The sequence below is a fragment of the Pan paniscus genome, chromosome X (genome assembly GCF_029289425.2).
Source record: "Pan paniscus chromosome X, NHGRI_mPanPan1-v2.0_pri, whole genome shotgun sequence".
NCBI classification, from domain to species: domain Eukaryota; kingdom Metazoa; phylum Chordata; class Mammalia; order Primates; family Hominidae; genus Pan; species Pan paniscus.
Genome location: NC_073272.2, coordinates 103,351,777 through 103,371,183, shown reverse-complemented (window position 1 = coordinate 103,371,183; position 19,407 = coordinate 103,351,777). Strand labels below are relative to the sequence as shown.

General features: G+C 46.2%; 1 long non-coding RNA gene across 2 annotated transcripts; it reads right to left on the bottom strand.

Moving 5' to 3' along the window:
* Positions 1-62: 62 nt before the first annotated feature.
* LOC129395403 (uncharacterized) lies at positions 63-17,461 on the bottom strand. Of its 2 annotated transcripts, XR_008622869.2 has the most exons (5): positions 16,407-17,461; positions 12,592-12,639; positions 7,577-7,663; positions 4,991-5,237; positions 766-1,752 (listed from the first exon to the last, which is right to left on the bottom strand). It is a non-coding gene; the product is annotated as an uncharacterized LOC129395403 (long non-coding RNA). The 2 variants fall into 2 exon arrangements; XR_008622868.1 differs by having other exon boundaries at positions 63-1,752; positions 4,991-7,663.
* Between the last annotated feature and the right edge of the window lie 1,946 nt (positions 17,462-19,407).

The following is a 19,407-nucleotide window of genomic DNA, read 5'->3' as shown; positions in this document are numbered from 1 at the left end:
TGCAGCTTGATGCCATTAGTTAAGTACTTACTGTGTGCTAGGCTCTGTACTAAGTGCTTCACTTGCATTAATCCTTATCAAATCCAATAGATACTGCTGTTATCTTCGTTCTTTAATTCCTTCCCACATCCCAATAGCCGAAGGTCTGGCTTGAGTTGGCAGGTTTCTTGTCTCAGTTACTAGCATCCAGCTCCCTCCTGGCCAGTGTCTTCTTGGCAGCATTTTCCCTTATCTCACCCTGAGGAACTAGTCCATGCTCCATCCTCATCCTATCCCAGACAAATGTCAAAGTCCCAAGTGAAGCTATAACTACCTGATATGGTTTGGCTCTGTGTCCCCATCCAAATCTCACCTTGAATTATAATCTCCATAATCCCCATGTGTCAAGGGCAGGAACAGGTGGAGGTAATCAGATCATGGGGGCGGTTTGCCTCATTCAATTCTTGTAATAGTGAGTCTCATGAGATCTAATGGTTTTAGAATCATCTGGCATTTCCTCTGTTTGCACTTATTCTCTCTTCTGCCTCCCTGTGAAGTGGTGCCTTCCACCATGATTGTATGTTTCCTGAGGCCTCCCTAGCCATGCAGAACTGTGAGTCAATTAAGCCTCTTTTCTTTATAAATTACCCAGTCTCAGGTATTTCCTCACAGCAGTGTGAGAATGGACTAATACACCACCCAAGGCATTCTTCTTGCCTGCTACCTAGATACAGCCAATTTATCAAGACAGGGGAATTGCAATAGAGAAAGTTTAATACATGCAGAGCCAGCTAAACAGGAGACTGGAGTTTTATTATTAGTCTAATCAGCCTCCCTGAAAATTTGAAGGGTAAGGTTTTTCAAGGATGGTTTGGTTCTGTGTGAACTCTGGCAGTTATCAACCTGCTTTTTTGTCCCGCTACTCCCTCCCCTTTGAAAAACTGGTAGCGGTAAACCTTATAGCCAAAAGAGGAAATGGGAATAGGAAGAATACAGATATGGATATTCAAGAGACAATCATAGGGCTGTGGAAAATGGTCCTTATGTGCTGAGTCCACTTCTGCTTGGGACCACAGAGGAGTCGCTGTTCCAGGTGGAGTCATCCAGTCAGTTGTCAGAAATGTAAAAGTCTGAAAAGACATCTAAAAAAGCCAATCTTAAGTTCCACAATAGTGATGTTATTTACAGGAGCAATTGGCAATGTTGCAAATCTTGTGATCTCTGGAACAATGGCTATTAATCATTTCACTACACCTGTATCTTAGCAGAATTCAGGCCCCTTTCATAATCTTAAACTTGTGGCCTTGTATTAGTTTTATAAAGGCAGTTTAGTTTTGGGAAGGGCTATTACCATTCAGTCTATAAATTTCTACCAAAGTTAGCTTGGCCCACACCCAGGAATAATCAAGGGCAGTTTGGAGGTTAAAGGCAAGATGGAGTTGGTTAGGTAAGATCTCTTTCACTGTCATAATTTTATCACTGTTAAAATTTTTGCAAAGGCAGTTTCAAAGAGGTCCTCTCTACTGAGGACCTCTTTAGAAGTCGTTGTGGGATGGGTAATGTCCCTCTTCCAGACTCAAGCCCTCAGCTCCAACCTCCTCTGGAGTCCTCTGAGCTGACCGCTGTGGCTGAGCTGCGCCAGGGGTATGCTGCCTCCCTCCACTGCCAGTGTCCAGTTGAATGCCACCTTGAATGCACAAGGACCAGATGTGTATTCTTCAAGTGTGAGCCAATCTGGTGCCACTGAATCCTGCAAAGAGGCATGCCCAGGCCCTGGAAATGTTATAGTAGGTAGTCAGACATGAGCAGGGCAGGAGAGGGCTCCCCCAAAACCAGGAATGTCAGGTGACCATCAGGTGATGGACAGGTGATTGTTAAACTGTCTCTCTAAAATAATAATTGGTTGCAGTTGGCACCAGGGAATGTCTCCCAATAGATAGAAAAACCTAAAACTGGTGATCAGCAGCTTCCTGATAAGATCTCAGGAGCTGGGCTAGTGGGTTCAAGCATGTGCACTAAGAGGCAAAATGGCAGAGTTTAACTGGTATATGGCCTTCCTCTAGAACACTCAACTGATAAGGAAAGAACGCCTCATGTGAGCATGCTTACAACTTCAGTAAACATACTGTGCATACGGCCCCTCCCAAATGCTGGCAGGCCAGTGCACATGTGGACAGCCCACCCCAAGGGAAGAATCAAGAGAGAAGAGATGCAAACCCCCAGAAGCATGCCAACATATAAAACCCCAAGTCGAAGGTCAAACCATGCATTTGAACCTCTCAAGTCGCCTGCTTGGTCCTCTTACAAGTATACGTTACAACCTTTTGTTCCTACACTAAAACTTCTTCAGAAACTTTCACTCCTCTAAAACTTGCCTCAGTCTTTCCCTTTGCCTTATGACCCTCCATCGAATTCTTTCTTCTGAGGAGTCAAGAATTGAGGTTGCTGCAGACCCGTACAGATTTGCCACTAGCAGGAAGACCAGAAGTTGCAACAGCTGCAGGCAGAGAGTAGGGGTGAGGTGCTCAGTGCAAAGAGAATTCTGGTGGCAAGGGGATCCTTGATCTGTGGTGGTGTGTGACCACTCTGGGCAGTGATCCAAAAAATTGAATTCACACACACTCACTTCTTCCTGGAGCAAGCAGAACAAATGTTTCTTGCATCCTGCTCAGCTCCAGCCCTCCTCAAGCTCCAACCACCCCCCACCACACCAAATTAAAAAAAAAAGATTTAAAGCTCAGCTATTTTTAATTTTTTGCTTCTCCAAAAGTTGGCCTGGAGCTCACAGCTATTTTTCCTCTTTTCTCTACACTGGAGTTTTCATCAATTTGAAACTCTCTTAATCCTTTAGGCCATGGGCTGATGAACCTTCTGAGGTAACCTCTTTGGCAAACTGCATAGGTGGGTGTCAGTGGGGATCATGCTCTTGTTGAGGGCAAGAAGGGCCTTCCTCAGCCCTTGCAAGCCAAGACTCCCTCTCTGACCCTTTTCTGGCATTTCATGCTGTTGTTGGCTATACTATTCCTAAAATCTTAAGAATCTTCAAAGTGATGCTTTTTTGTATGCTAATGAATTGACTGATGGCTGGCAGCAGGTAGGTAGCCTCAGGATGAGAGTTGGTCACCAGAAAGACCAAGGCAGAATTAGAGGATTGTGATGTTCAGCCACACCCCCAGCCTCCTAGGAGGGGAGAAGGGCTGAAAGTTAAGTTAATCACTGATGGCTAATGATTTAATCAATCAAGCCTACATAATAAAGCCTTCATAAAAACCCAGAAAGACAGGGTTTGAAAAGCCTGTGGATAGCCATACATGGTTTGAACATCTGCCCACCAGGAGGATGGCATATCCCAACTCCACAGAGACAGAAGCTCCTGTGCTCAGGACTTTAGCTCTCACCCTATGTATCTCTTCATCTGGCCATTCATTTGTATCCTTTAAAATCTCCTTTCTAACTGGTAAAATTAAGTAAGTGCTTCCCTGAGTTCTGTGAGCTGCTCTAGCAAACTGATCAAACCTGCGGAGGGGTTCATGGGAACCCCGATTTATAGCCAGTCAGTCAGAAGCAGAGGCAAAATAACCTGGGGCTTGTGATTGGCACTGGAAGTGGGAGACAGGCTTGGGGACTGAGCCCTCAACCTGCAGGATCTGACGCTATCTCCAGGTAGGTAGCATCAGAATTGAATCGGAGGACATCCAGCTGGTGTCTCCTGCAGAGTTGCTTGCTTGGTGTGTGAGAAATTCGGAAACACACCACACATTTGGTCACAGAAGTGTTCCATGTTGAATGTTGTTGGGTAAGAGCATAAGAATAACAGCTTATGTTTTTTTTCTACTCAGGCATCTACCTCTTGCCCAAATCTAGTTCCTTCTGCCCTCTGTGTGGAGAAGACTACTGGGCCTTAAGCTCCTGAAGGAATCACAGCATTGGAGCCAGCACAAGCAGCACTTCCTAGAAATCTCCAAGGCTTCAGAGCTGATCACACTTGGCTAGGGCTGAGCCCAAGTTCCACGGAGAGAAACCTTTACAAGGTGCCATGGCACCTGCCTTAAAGAGGGCAGGCACCCTCATCAGGGCAGGCAACTAATAGGATTCCCTGGCAGCTTGGGAGTTGGAAACAAATCTTAGAAGACAGACTGAAACTAACAGCTAATAGTTTTTGATTACTTGGTATATGTCCAGCCCTGTTCTAACTGCTTTATAGATAATTATGCATTGATTCTGTGAAACACTCTTATAAGGAAGGTACTGTTATCTCCATTTTATAGGCAAGGCAACTGAGGCACAGAGAGGTTACATTGGTGGTAGAATACGGAACAACATTATGAACCTAGACAATCTGTCATCAGATCCCAGGTTCTTTTTTTTTTTTTCTTTTTTTGAGACGGAATCTCGCTCTGTCACCCAGGCTGGAGTGCAGTGGCGCGATCTCGGCTCACTGTAACCTCTGCCTCCTGGGTTCAAGCAATTCTCCTGCCTCAGCCTCCCAAGTAGCTGGGATTACAGGCATGTGCTGATCCCAGGCTCCTAACCACTAGGCACACGACATGTACATGAGTACCCTCTCCTGAATCTCCACTTCCAGATTTAGTCCTTCACTCAGGACCTGGTTCCTGATGCCTGCAGGGTTTTTAGTGTTTTGCTGCAGTCGGGCTCTGGGACAGTGTAGCCTTAGGGCACAGAGCAAGGAGAGAGCCCCTCCAATGAATCTGCAGGAGGGCCAGGATAGGAAAGGAGGGAGGGCAGCAAAAGCAAATACCTGGAAGCAGCTAGTAAGATAACAGAACAGCGAGAATCCTCTCCTCCCCAGGCAATACAACTGCATCCCCCACCTCTCCCAAGTACACAGATATCCATGCACTCGCATGCACATACATCTGTGCTCAATTATTCCAGCGGAAGGGCAGAGCAGGGCTGCCAGAGAAGAGATTGCTTGTCAGTGAAGGAGTTTGGCAGATGTGCCCTCCAGCTCTGTTTTTGAAAGAAGCCAGAGCTTTGGGGGCTGGGTTACCTGCAGAACTCCAGGAGCTTAGAGAGTGCCTCCAGAGAGGGCAGATGCTGAGAGGACCTCGGGCTGTGCTGCAGGATAGGCTCATTCAAAACTCTGAGCCAAGCTTTGTGGACAGCCTCCTGGACTCTTCTTGATCAAGTTCTAAGACTCCATTCTGGAACCTTCCTAAGGCAGGCTTAGTGGCAATTTTTCTCTTGGCCTTGATTATTCTGCAGAAACCCCTCCATCTTCTCAATCAGTGGGCTACCTGAAAACAGAACTCAGTCTTCATCAGTTCCTTAGGCTTTGACTCCTCTGCATAAAAATAGTCTTGGTGACCCCTCAGTTTTCCAAGAATAAGCTGGCTAAACATGAAAGCAAGGTCTTCCCATAGTGCTTCTCTCCCAAAAGCTCACTGTACTGTGTGGTTAGAACCTGTCTACCTCACATCATCAGACATCTCTGCAATTGGCACCTACTCTTCTATTTTTATTCTTACTTTTACAGGCTCGCGTGTACTTATGCGACTCAGTTCACTAAAATAAGGATGGTACTGTCCTGTATATCTCCTAGAAGTTTTGAAAATCTGATGAGATAAAGTCCTGTATGCTCTTGTGAAGTACACGAAGTGCTCTATGTGCTAGAAAACACATCCATCTCACCCACCAGCCTGTTAGCTTCTTGTCTGAGTGTTCCCTTCCTAGTGCCCAACAGAGTACTTTGTACATAGTAGACTCCCAATAAAATGGCTCTTCATTAATTCAAGATATGACTGGGAGGAAGTGCAGCATTTTAGGATTGCAAATGACTATCAAGCCTCTGTTACTGTGAGTTGCTTCATGGCCCACGACTTGGACTAGGCCCTACCCGTAGTCCCCAAGAGCATCATCAGATGACACAAGTGAAGCCAACTTCACAACTTTTTCTTTAGAAGGGTACACTGGGAGTAGGGCTATGCTGGGCTATGAGGAGATTGCGTTAAGGCCCTGTCTCTCCCCTCATTAATAACAAGGAGGTGGGAATGAGAGCAATACCTGGGACCAACACTGTGATGGTAGAAGGTTAGGGAAGACAGAAGAAGGCATGGGGACTTTGGGACTCTGGCTTCTTGTTCATTCCAAACTATTTCAGATCCATTCGATGTAAGCAGAATGAAGGGAGAAGGCTGAGTGGGACCATCTCCCTCTAGCAGCAGGCAGACAGCCTAAGACTCAGAGAGGGGAAATGATCACAGCCCCATAGACCTGCAGGAGCCCTTTGAGGCCACCTCCTTCAGTTTATAGTTGAGGCCCAGAAACCTGAAGTAATTTTATCCAAGGTCAAGAACCAGGGAAGGACACAGCCATGACTGGAACCCAGGCAGCCCAGGTCATAGATCAGGCTTTGATTCCCTACCCTCACACAAAGGGAAATGGTTCTTTATTATTCCATATGCCTTAACCAGTTTGACCTTCACAGCAAGCCCAGTAGTCAGGCAAAGGGCCATCATTCCCATTTTATACCAGAGGAATCTGGGGCCCAAACAGATTTTTTCACTAATAGTACATATTGGGCCAGGTGTGGTGGCTCACGCCTGTAATCCCAGCACTTTGGGAGGCTGAGGCGGGTGGATCACCTGAGGTCAGGAATTTGAGACCAGCCTGACCAACATGGAGAAACCCCGTCTCTACTAAAAATACAAAATTAGCTGGCCGTGATGGTGCATGCCTGTAATCCCAGCTACTCGGGAGGCTGAGGCAGGAGAATCACTTGAACCCAGGAGACGGAGATTGCAGTGAGCTGAGATTGCACCATTGCACTCCAGCCTGGGCAACAAGAGGGAAACTCCGTCTCAAAAAATAAATAAATAAATAAATAAATAAATAAAATAGTATATATTGGTGACATGGCCAGGAACATTAACTAGTGCTCTTAACAGAGCAGCTGTTAAGGGCATTACAGCTAGTCAGCCAAACCTGGGTTTGAATCTTGGCTCAACATTATTACTGTCTGTGAGACCCTGAGGGAAGTTGCTTATCCTCTTTGGGGCTCAGTATTCTCAACTATAAACTAGGGAACGATAATATTACTAACCTCACAGCCTGTTGTGAGCACGAAGTAAAGCAATATATGTAGAGTTCCTGACATGGTTGGAGGCATGTAGTGAGTGCTCCATAACACAGTAATTCTTCCTTTCTCTCTGCACCCACCCCAACCTCAGTGCCTCTCTCTTCAGGAGTCCAGGAGGATGGGGAGGGGCAGTTGGTAATAGAGCTGAAGAAGTATGCTTTGGGACACATAACCAGCAATATTCCCTTATCACCTGGCCCTAGCTCCTCCTGCCTCCCTCCCTCATCCCACCAAGGACATTGGACGAAAGAGTATCCAGAGTGGACTGGTACTCCATTTGTGTTCCTGAGCTGGCAGCATGCAAAACCTTTAAATACAAATTTTAAATCAGCAAATCCCAATTGCCTGATCTTGGAGGCAAAAAAGACAGACAGACAACAGATGTAGAGAAAGGAGCCAGGAGGACCAAATACCCCACAGCTTGGGGTTGGGGGAGGAGGTAGAGATAAAGACGAAATGAAGGCGAGGAGACAAGTGCACACAAATAGGGATGCTTACCATGTGGCCGAATTCCTTTTCCCCTAGGCAGACAGTCAAGCAGCTTTGTGGCCTGGTAGGACCAGGCCTCCTTGTTTCTCGGTATTGCTAAAACCAAGGTTAATGTCAGGTCCTGACACTGGCCCAATGACAATCCTAGCCAGCAGGAGCTTGGCTCAGAAGAAGTGAAAAAAAAAATGATAAGCAAGTGCTCTTTGCAGAAGTCTTTCCCTTTTATGACCCCCTATATATTTGTCTGTTCCTTTCTCATCTATACCATTTTCCTAGTTTGTAGAAAACTGGCCTGCTTCTGTCTTGGGACCACTGCAAGGGAATGTTATTCCCCAGCAATAAAGTAGGTCAGAGCCAGACTGGAGACTTGCATTCCTGTGTGGTTGTCTCCATTGTCACCACTCAAGTCTCAGGGATTGCTCTTCCTAAAACCATGTCCTTGGGAGCAAGGCTTTGCCCATTGTTTTCTCTTCTCTTCTCTTCTCTAGCAGAAGGTCTCTAAAGGCTACTATCCCTAGAACTGGCCATCCTCAGGCTGAAGCTAGGTTGGGCTAAAATCAGCCTTCAGTAGAAATCAAGGCTGAAACAGGTAAAAAGCAGGCTGTCTGAGCATTTCCCTACCAGAGACCCTTCAGCTAAGTGTCTGGGTATACTCAGTCAAACACCATCCCTGCCTTTGTGTTCATATTCTGTGTCCCTATTCAAGAAAGGTAGTTTTCTTTCTTTCTTTCTTTCTTTCTTTCTTTCTTTCTTTCTTTCTTTCTTTCTTTCTTTCTTTCTTTCTTTCTTTCTTTTCTTTCTTTCCTTCCTTTTCTTTCTTTCTCTCTGTCTTTCTTTCTTTCCTTTCTTTCTTTTTTTTTTTTGAGACGGAGTTTTGCTCTTGTTGCCCAGGCTGGAGTGCAACTGCGCAATCTCGGCTAACCACAACCTCTGCCTCCCGGGTTCAAGCCATTCTCCCGCCTCAGCCTCCGGGGTAGCTGGGATTACAGGCATGCACCATCATGCCCGGATAATTCTGTATTTTTTAGTAGAGACGGGATTTCTCCATATTGGTCAGGCTGGTCTCGAATTCCAGACCTCAGGTATCCACCCGCCTCAGCCTCCCAAAGTAGTGGGATTACAGGCGTGAGCCACCATGCCCGGCCTGGCAGTTTCCTTAAACCAGCTGTCAGGTGCCTCGGCCCTCAGCTTCCTGAGCTATGCTGCCCATTTCTCAGAGCAGCCAGGGGAATCTCTGGGCAAGTGTAGTGTTGCATCTGTCAGAAGAAGAAATAAAGCTTTTTAATGATCCTTGAGTGAATAGAGAGGTTAGGTTCATTAAATACAGGACTGCCAAGCTGGCAGCCTTACTGATTAGGCTCCTTGGATCAAGTTCTCAGCACAAAGATGGTGGAATTGGGATTAAGAGGAACAAAGGGAGCCCACATCCCAATGAGAAACATTCAGGATGTGGAGGCCCCTTGCTGGTCTCCAACGAGGTGCTTTTGTTTCACTTTTGGTGCCCTTCAGCAGGGGCACCTCCTCCAGGTGGACCAATTGACATCCAAGGACAGGTCTAAATGTTCAGGTGCCATGGACTCGATGTGTTCCTTAAAATTCATATGCTGGAAATTAATCTCCAAAGTGACAGTGTTGGAATATGGGCCTTTTGGGAGGCTCCAACCACATGAAGGGATTAATGTCAACTATAAAAAGGGCTTGTGGGAGTCGGTTCACTCTCAAGTCCTTCTGCCTTATCCGTTTCAATGCTGGGGACACAGCAAGGCCCCATCTTGGAACCAGAGACCAAATCTATTGGCGCCTTGATCCTGAACTCTCCAGCTTCTAGAACTATGGAAATAAATTTATGTTCTTTATAAATTACCTAGTCTTTGGTTTTCTGTTATAGCAGCACAAAACAGACTAAGACAACAGATGTTTAGCTTCTGGGCTCTTAGTATTCCCTGCTCACTACCACTTCCCTCTCAAGGAAGAAGAAGGGTGAAGCAGGAAAATGGAAACTTGCATTTGCTGAGCAAGTATTGGTTGCCAGACACTGCTTTGGGCACTTTCCTATACCTTATCTCATTTCTTTCTTTTTTTTTTTTTCTTTCAGGGTAAGGGATGTGCTTCAGGTGCAAAGAATTTCATTGACTGGAATACTGTTAGAGTCATATTATCATCATCAGTTTATGCATGGCCCACTTTGTATCATTTTATTTCTATTTTTATTTATTTTTGCTTTATTTCCCTCTTTATCACCCTTCCCAATCCCATCTCCTTTCATGATGGATATGCACTCTTTTTTTTGAGACAGAATTTCACGCTTGTTGCCCAGGCTGCAGTGCAATGATGCAATCTTGGCTCACTGCAACCTCCGCCTCCCAGGTTCAAGCGATTCTCCTGTCTTAGCCTCCAGAGTAGCTGGGATTACAGGCATCCACCACCATGCATGGCTAATTTTTTGTATTTTTAATAGAGACAGGGTTTCACCATGTTGGCCAGGCTGGTCTCAAACTCCTGACCTCAGGTGATCCACCTGCCTTGGCCTCCCAAAGTGCTGGGATTACAGGCGTGAGCCACTGCACCCGGCCAGATATGCACTCTTGTGTGTTTGATTTACATAAATGGTATTGTTCTGTACATCTTCTCTGCTTCTTTGTTTCATGTAATATTATAATTATTGAGAGCTAATTCTGTTGATAACTGTGAAACTAATATGTTCATTTTAACCACTATATAATATTCCATGATTTGCATATTTTGCATTTTATTTATCCATTCCTGTGTTGATGGACATTTAGGTTGTTTTCAATTTCTCTGTATTACAATATTGCAACAAACATTTCATGCAAGCTACTTTGTGTACCTGTGAGAGTAGTTCTAGGGGGATATAGAAATGTTGGCCGGGCATGGTGGCTCACGCCTGTAATCCCAGCACTTTGGGAGGCCGAGGCGGGCTGATCACCTGGAGGTCAGGAGTTCCAAACCAGCCTGACCAACATGGAGAAACCCTGTCTCTACCAAAAATTTAGTGGAGACGGGGTTTCTCCATGTTGGCCAGGCTGGTCTCAAACTCCTGACCTCGTGATCCGCCTGCCTCGGCCTCCCAAAGTGCTGGGATTACAGGCATGAGCCACCGCGCCTGGCCTCTCCAGTATGTCTATAGTTGTATAGTTTTGCCTTTCATGTTTAAGTGTGCAGTACCTCTAATGTTTATTACGTACGTGGCATGACATAAGCATTTAATCTTATTTTTCTATGTTATAAACCAATTTCTCCTATTTTATGCCTGTTATTCATAGCATGGACCTTTCCTGTGGCTCTTGCTTCATGAGCAGTAAATCAAGATACATTCACCAAGCTCCCATCGTATTCAGAGCCCTGAAGAAGCGGGATTCTAGTGGAGTTTATGACACAGAACCTGCCTTCAGGAAATATGCCATCTTGCTGGGAAAATAAACCCCATGGACAGAAGAAAAGGTTTTGAGAGTATACATAAAGCAACACCTAAGTGAGGATAAATAGAAACCTTGGAAACTGAGAATACATGTTTGGAGGGTCAAAAAGGGAGCAGGGTACCCATTCCTAGGCTGGGATGGATAAAAGGATTGAACTAGAAGTACAGGGACACCATTGGATATTTTCACTCTGAGATGATCCTCGAACCAAGGTAGCTTTATGCAGTTGCCACAGAATGAAAGAGGAGATAGGAGACACTGAGACTTCACCATTGGCCATTATCTGGCCTTGCTGGTCCGCTCAGAGTTTCCTTCCCATGCCCTTCTCCTTTCTTATTGCTCCTCAGCCCCAAATTACTAATTAATAAGGAAGCAAGGTCATTTTTTAGTGCAGTTCAGGTACCCAGTCCAAAAAATCTCCCGGAATCAGCTGTCTCCATTCTCAGAGCCATGGATTAAATTGAAGGGAACTAATTTAAAATAATAATAATAACACAAAAACACTAATAACAACAGGAATAATTGTAACATAATAACCTCACACCCTTTCAGGAGCTCATATCTTCTCTATGAATATGATCTACCTTGGTCACCAGTGGGAAGAGAGGAAGCTGATTGAAGGAGATTTTGTGGAGCGGGGGCCTGGACTCTGGTAGAAAGGGATCTTGGGGTGTGGCAGACACAGGACAGAAGGTCAGGACTTAGCTGCCTTTCTCAGCCTAAACTGGCTTTTAGTTTGCCTGTGACTTTCCTATTTGGCCAGAAAGGAAAAAGTGTGGAGGCTTCAGAGAGCTTCAACCCCCCCTCCTCCCCTAGCAGGCCCCCTCTGCCTCAGGATGCTGTGCCATGCCACAAAGGTGGTACATCTTGCCTTCCAAACTTGGCTCTCCCAGAGTCTACATTACAAAGTGTACACCAATTACCCTCAGCAGGGCAGCCTGGATTTAGTGTAGCCCACGTCAGGAGCTGATTTTGCTCCTAGTAATCTCCTTCTGCTTTAGTGGTTTGAGACTCTGGAGGGGTAGGTGGGAGGGGAACAGTGGGGCAGGTGGGTGGAGGAAGAAAAGCAAACAAAACTCATCAAAACTAACAAACAAAAAAACTCCAGCTCTCAGCTCATTAATCCTCTCAGGGCCTACTTCTTACCATGGCAACCAGTAAGCCTCCAGGCCTCCTCAGTCCTCACTCCAGTTGTTAGTAAAGAGAGGAGGCTGGCTGCTTTGCCTGGGATGATTTCAATACTGGACAAATTAAACTGGTCCTGGGGAGCTGTGGAAGTTGAAGGAGGAAAGCGGCAGAGAGAGGAAAGGGAATGCTGAAGTGAGGAATGGCAAGTTTCCATTAGGCAGCATGTCTCAGGATCTCTCTTGGGAAGGTGGTAAGGGCCTCCAATGCCAACTTGTGTTAACCCTCAACGGTCTTGATGAAGGCCAACCCTGCCCACTCTCTTCCCCATTCCCCAAAGGCAAGATGATGCAGTGTGTGGGGGTGTCAGTCAGCTCTTTGCAGCACAAAGTGATTTGCTCCGTCTTGAACCAAAGGCAAGAAGAGGAGACAGAAAGTCAAAGTCAGCAGGGTACTTACTTTCACTTCACCCAGAAGGCAGCTGGTCATTGGTGAGAGTGTAACTCTCTAAAGAAACAGAAGACACATTCCTCAGGAAAGGTTCAGGGCAACTTAGCTTCTCTGACCTCCAACTCTGCCTCACCAAGCCTCCCAAAGGCACCATTGCCACAGCCCTCATTTGGTTCCATCTGATCACAGGTCACTGAGCCCCATGGATGGATAACCATCTGCCAAGGTGGGCAGTTTTTCAAGTTATATCAGAGGCTGTGTAACTCCCACTGGCTTCTTTCCTAAGAAACTGAGGCTGGAGCCAGATTCCTTGACCCACAATGAACTGGGACTTGACTATGATATCACTCCTGAGGCTAGTTTCCAGGCAATTCACATTGGTCCTACAACACGGAGGTATGAATGAATTCTTAGGTCCTTTCTTAAATTCCTGCTTTGACAAGGAAAAGGCAGAATGTTGGAAAGGAAGGACTCAGGTGAGGCCCCTTGGTGTTTTTGTCCTGTCCACAGCTAGTGAATGGTTACTTGTTCATTTTGTTTCCTTATTTGGTTTGGTTTTTCCTATTGCAAAGGGAAGTAGTACTACTTTCTCCCTAAAAACACTACCTTTCTTCCTCTGTATGTCCTCCTGTGCCTGATACTATCTGCACACTTTCCCATTCCTTTAGTGAGTAGCTGAGTCCCAGAGTCTAAAAAAAAATCATCTCCGCTTCAGCCTCAGCCCCCAAGACCTTAATAGCTTAGGCATATTAATTTCTGAGCCAGAATAGAGTCTTGCTTTCACTTACTCCCAAATGCTTGTTGAAAGTCAGGTAATTTGGCCACCACTGTATCTCTAGTATTCCTTGGCACATGGTTGGCATTCAGTAAAGATCCTTTTTTTTTTTTTTTTTGAGACAGGGTCTGACTGTGTCGCTCAGGCTGGGGAGTGCAGTGGTGCAATCATGGCTTACTGCAGCCTTGACCTTCTCTGCTCAAGTGATCCTCCCACCTCAGCCTCCGAAGTAGTTAGGTGGGACTGCAGATGCTCACCCCCACACCTGGCTAATTTTTAAAATTTTTTTGTACAGATGGGGTCTCATTATATTGCCCAGACTATAGTGAAGAAATTTTAAACGAATCTTAGTATATGTATAATCTCAGAGTTTTTCGCTCACTTAAAATAACAGCAGCATCTAAAGCTTCCATTTATTGAAAAGCTACTGTGTCAGACAGAGCCTGTGCTATGGACTACATATGGACATTCTAATTTAAAACTTAGGACATTTTTGAGGGACAGAAACTGTTATTAATTCTGTTCCACAGATGACAATCATGAGGCTCAAGAATGTTGATTAATTTTCCCACATAGTTAATAAATGGCAGAACCTAGTACCAAACTCAGATACCTTGGACTCCAAAGATTGCCTCTCTATGCCTCTGGTGATAGGAAAGTGCCATTGAGACTAAGATCACTATTTGGCTTTCTGACATGCCAGTTAGGTTTGCACAGAAACAGTTCCATGGCCACATACTTTGTTCTCAACCCTAGCAAATCAGTTTATCCAAAGGGGCTCAGGTGAGAGTGTGCTAAGTAGAGAGAAGTTGCCAAGTACCCTTTTCTACTTGTAAATATCCCTTACATATGTACAAAGTTTCCGTTTAAAAAAATACTTTTTTATTTCCTACAGTCTTCACAGCAAGCATGAGAGAGTTTTGTTACAGCTACTCAGTTTTTAAATAAGGACACTGAAGATCAGGGAAGTGTTATAAATTGTCTAAGGTCACACAGCCAAGAAGTAGTAGAACAGGGGCTAAAATCCACTCTTCTTATTCTAGAGCACCAGAGTATAAGCCACTGGATCCTTTTGGCACATAAAGCATTAGAAACCTTGCTTTGTGTCAGATGCCAACTCCCACAAAAAGATTACTACTTGCTGGTGGCCTATGCCTGCATTCCTGGCTACCTAGGAGGCTGAGGGGAGGATATCTTGAGCCCAGGAATTTGAGATCAGCCAGAGCAACACAGAAAGATTCCATCTAAAAAAAGACTGCTGCATTTTATTCAGACAAGGGGGAACTAGAGCCCCAGTTCTATGTCCCAAATGGCTAACTGACAATTGAGAAGAAGGCTTGCATCTCATATATTCTGTCAGAATTCGAAACACATCATCAGGAAAACCTTTTTATGTCTTCTGAAAGTTGCTGTCTAAGTATTAGCAACCCCCCTGCCACCCCACAACAGGCATTGAATGAAGACTGGGAATGCACATCACTCCCCTCCATCTGTCCTCTTTCCCCTTTGAGCAGTCTTTATCATTTTGAAATTTCAATGAATTAAGAAAACAGGCCATCACCCCTAGATATAACAACACCTCTCCTCTTTGGAAGTAGGCATTGGTCATAAAGAGATCACTGCTTTATGGGGCAAAAGCCATCAGATTACTGGGGATTTTGCACCAGCCTAAGTAGGCTTAACTCCTAAATGGCAAAGAGGCTTTGACAAGGATCCCTCAGAATTCTGCTAGTGATTCATGTGGGGCTTTCCTCCTCACCTCTCTCTACTTCCGTCACCCCAGCCCCAACTCCTCCCATAATAAGCAGTCCTTCCCTGCCTCTCCCACTGTCAAGGGAGTCTTCTGTGAAAGAATAACATTCCCAGCCGGGCGAGATGGCTCAAGCCTATAATCCCAGCACTTTCGGAGGCTGAGACGAGTGGATCACCTGAGGTCAGGAGTTCGAGACTAGCCTGGCCCACATGGTGAAACCCCGTCTCTACTAAAAATACAAAAATTAGCAGGGCGTGGTGGTGGGTGGCTGTAGTCCCAGCTACTTGGGAGGCTGAGGCAGGAGAATCACTTGAATCCGTGAGGTGGAGGTTGCAGTGAGCTGAGATCGTGCCACTGCACTCCAGCCTGGGTGACACAGCGAGACTCCGTCTCAAAAAAAAAAAAAAAAAAAAAGGCAGGGCGTGGTGACTCATGCCTGTAATCCCACCAGTTTGGGAGGCCGAGGCAGGCGGACCACCTGAGGTCAGGAGTTCGAGACCAGCCTGACCAACTTGGAGAAACCCAGCCTCTACTAAAGATACAAAATTAGCCGGGCATGGAGGCTCATGCCTGTAGTCCCAGCTACTCGGGAGGCTGAGGCAAGAGAATCGCTTGAACCTGGGAGCAGAGGCTGCCGCGAGCCAAGATTGCGCCATTACACTCCAGCCTGGGCAGCAAGAGTAAAACTCTGTCTCAAAAAAAAAAAAAAAAAAAAAAAGAATAACATTCCTTCTTCACTGAATTATTCATCTTTGCTGCCTTGGTATGGCAAAACTTCTCATTAAAAGCCCTGGGTGAGGCTGGGCGCGGTGGCTCATGCCTGTAATCCCAGCACTTTGGGAGCCCAAGGCAGGCGGATCACAAGGTCAGGAGTTTGAGACCAGCCTGGCCAATATGGTGAAACCCCGTCTCTACTAAAAATACAAAAATTAGCAGGATGTGATGGCAGGCGCCTGTAGTCCCAGCTACTCGAAAGGCTGAGGCAGGATAATCACTTGACTCCGGGAGGCGGAGGTTGCAGTGAGTTCAGGCCACTGCACTCCAGCCTGAGCAACAGAGCAAGACTCTGTCTCAAAAAAAAAAAAAAAAAAAAGCCCTCAGTGGGAGTGACCTACTTAGCGCAGCACTCACAATTAGACAGAGAGAAGACAAGGGGAGGAAGAGATGCAGTGGCAGGGGTGGGAGGCTACCCCAAAGGGGTTGTGACAGGGAGTCCCCAAAACCCAGGGACTTGAGAGACTGAATGGCACCTCTGGAGGCTCCTGGCTGCGGGGATGACCACGGTGCGCTGCTTACCTTTCATTCTTCATTCACTTGCACACATGAGAGGCGGCACACATGCTGCTGCCATGAAGACCATGGGCTCTGGGGCCAGGCTGCTGGGTTTACATCCCACATATCTTCCGAGATATGTGACCCTGAAAAACCATTTAAACTAGCCATGGTGGCTCATGCCTGTAATCCCAACACTTCGGAAGGCAGAGGCAGGAGGATCACTTGAGCCCAGGAGTTCTAGAGCAGCCTGGGCAACATAGTGACACCCCAGCCCTAAAAGAAAACAAAACAAAAAATTTAATTAGCCGGGTGTGGTGGCAAGTGCCTGTAGTCTCAGCTACTCGGGAGGCTGAGGTGGGAGGATCGCTTGAGCCAGGAAGGTTGAGACTGCAGTGAGCTGTGATCACACCACGGCACTCCAGCCTGGGCGACAGAATGAGACACTATCTCAAAAAAATAATAAAATAAAAGTAAGAGGAAGAGACTAGGGTGCACGCACTCTCTCTCTCTTACAGAAAGAATGGGGGCCTGGAGTGGCAAAACAGGTTAATGAGAGAAAGAAGAGGAGGCCTGGCCAGCAAATGCAGTCTTGTTATGTAAATGAAACCTCACAAGTAGCAGCTCTCACAGAGAATAGGTGGTAAATATTCCTTTCAGACCTTTAAAGTTGTCAGAATCTCAGTTAATCATTCCTAGATCCTGAAAAGGAAAGGCCTTTGGAAAGTCTGGCTGTAGCGATGCAGGTTTTTCTCTACAAATGCAAATCTCCCCTACAGAAGACAGCTTTGCAAGGCTACTTGAGTTTGCAGGCCCTCTGAGCAGTCATTTCAAAATATGTCAAAAAATTATATTTTGGGGTAAAATATTTTGATTTCCTTCACTAGAAAGAGGGCCCTCAGCAGATCCTGACCATCTTGGCACCCTGGTCTTGGATTTCCAACCTCCAGAACTGTGAGAACTAAATTTCGCTTATTTTTTAGTCACCCAGTCAGTGGTATTTTTTTATGGCATCCCTAGCTGACTAAGACAATGATGCTGCAAGAAACCTTGCCACCAGAGCAGCTAAGCTGAGCCCCCATGGAGCAACTGACACTCAGCACTGTTGTCCAAGCTAGGGCAGGCACCAGTGCCTCCTCATCCATTCTTGTATTTATTCATTCATGTATTCATTTACAAATGTTTAGCTGGCACCTACCCTGTGCCTGGCCCTAAGCTAGGTGCTGTAGGGTGCACAGCAATGAGAAAATCAGGCCCAGGCCTCACCCTCGTGGAGCTTAGAAGCTACTAAGGAGGAGCATCTCTGAAGAATCACACACATGAATATGAGACACAATAGAGTTTTTTAAAAACCCAAGATGTTGTGAGCACCAATAAGATTGGGTAAGGGGCCAGGAAAAAACTCCAAGGCAGCTGGGCGAGGTCGCTCATGCCTGTAATCCCAGCATTTTGGGAGCCTGAGGTGGGTGGATCACATGAGGTCAGGAGTTGGAGACCAGCCTGGCCAACATGGCAAAACCCCGTCTCTACTAAAAAAGTACAAAAATTTGCTAGGCCTGGTGGCAGGCCCCTATAAACCCAGCTACTCAGGAGCCTGAGGCAGAATTGCTTGAGCCCGGGAGGCAGAGGTTGCAGTGAGCCAAGGTGCACCACTGCACTCCAGCCTGGGTGACAGAAGGAGACTCCATGTCAAAAAACACATAAATAAATAAGAACGCCAAAGAGATGATGTTTAAATCTGAACACTGAGAAAGAAAGAGAAGGCATCAAACAGGCAAAGAGTGAAGGAGAAGTTGGTGCAGGTGGAAGGGCAAGGTGAGTTCCTTTCCCTGGCCCAGGTCATTTCCAAACGGTTTTGTCTTAGAGGAGTGAGGCTCTCTGAGGTCTGGATGCTTATTGGCTTCCACTTGTCAAACTCTGACTGCCACCACATGGGCTTTCCCAAAGCCTAGCCCACATACGACGTGTATCAGAGTCACCAGGAAAACTTGATAAGATACAGATACCTAGGCTGCACTCGCCTGAGAGCATTTTAGTGAGCAGTCATAGTGGGGCCCAAGAATGGTGGGGCCCAAGCAGTAATGGTGGGGCCCAAGAATGCATTTTAACAAGGACCCCAAGAGGTTGCTCAAGCTTGGAGAATTTCTTTTTGTTTTTTTTGTTTGTTTGTTTGTTTTTGAGGCAGAGTCTCGTCTGTCACCCAGGCTGGAGTGCAGTGGTGCAATTTTGGCTCACTGCAACCTCTGCCCCACTGGGTTCAAGTGATTCTCCTGCCTCAGCCTCCTGAGTAGCTGGGACTACAGGCATGCACCACCACGCCCAGCTAATTTTTGTATTTTTAGTAGGGATGGGGTTTCACCATGTTGGCCAGGCTGGTCTCAAACTCCTGACCTTAGGTGATCCACCTGCCTTGGCCTCCCAAAGTGCTGGGACTGCAGGCATGACCCACTGTGCCTGGCCGGGAATCTCTTGACATACTACATAGTATGAGGAAAATGGGTTGGTGGCAAAAACTGAGCTAGTAAACCACCGCCCATGTTTACAAGCCTGGGTTTAATAGTGACTTTCTCTCAAAAGCTATCTCTGGTCTCTGCATGTCGTTTTTTCTAATATCAGGCTCGGAAGAGTGTAGGCTCTCCTTAGCTTGGAGTTTCTTTTCTTTTTTTTTTTTTTAAGACAGAGTTTCACTCCTGTTGCCCAGGCTGGAGTGCAATGGTACAATCTCGGCTCACCGCAACCTCCGCCTCCCAGGTTCAAGAGATTCTTCTGCCTCAGCCTCCCAAGTAGCTGGGATTACTGCCATGCGCCACCACATCCGGCTAATTTTGTTTGTTTTGTTTGTTTGTATTTTTAGTAGAGAAGGGGTTTCTCCATGTTGGTCAGGCTGGTCTCGAACTCCTGACCTCAGGTGATCCACCTGCCTCGGCCTCCCAAAGTGCTGGGATTATAGGCTTAAGCCACCGCGCCCAGCCAGCTTGGAATTTCTAAGTGGATTTTTTCTTAAGGAGACCAACCCTCCTGGTTT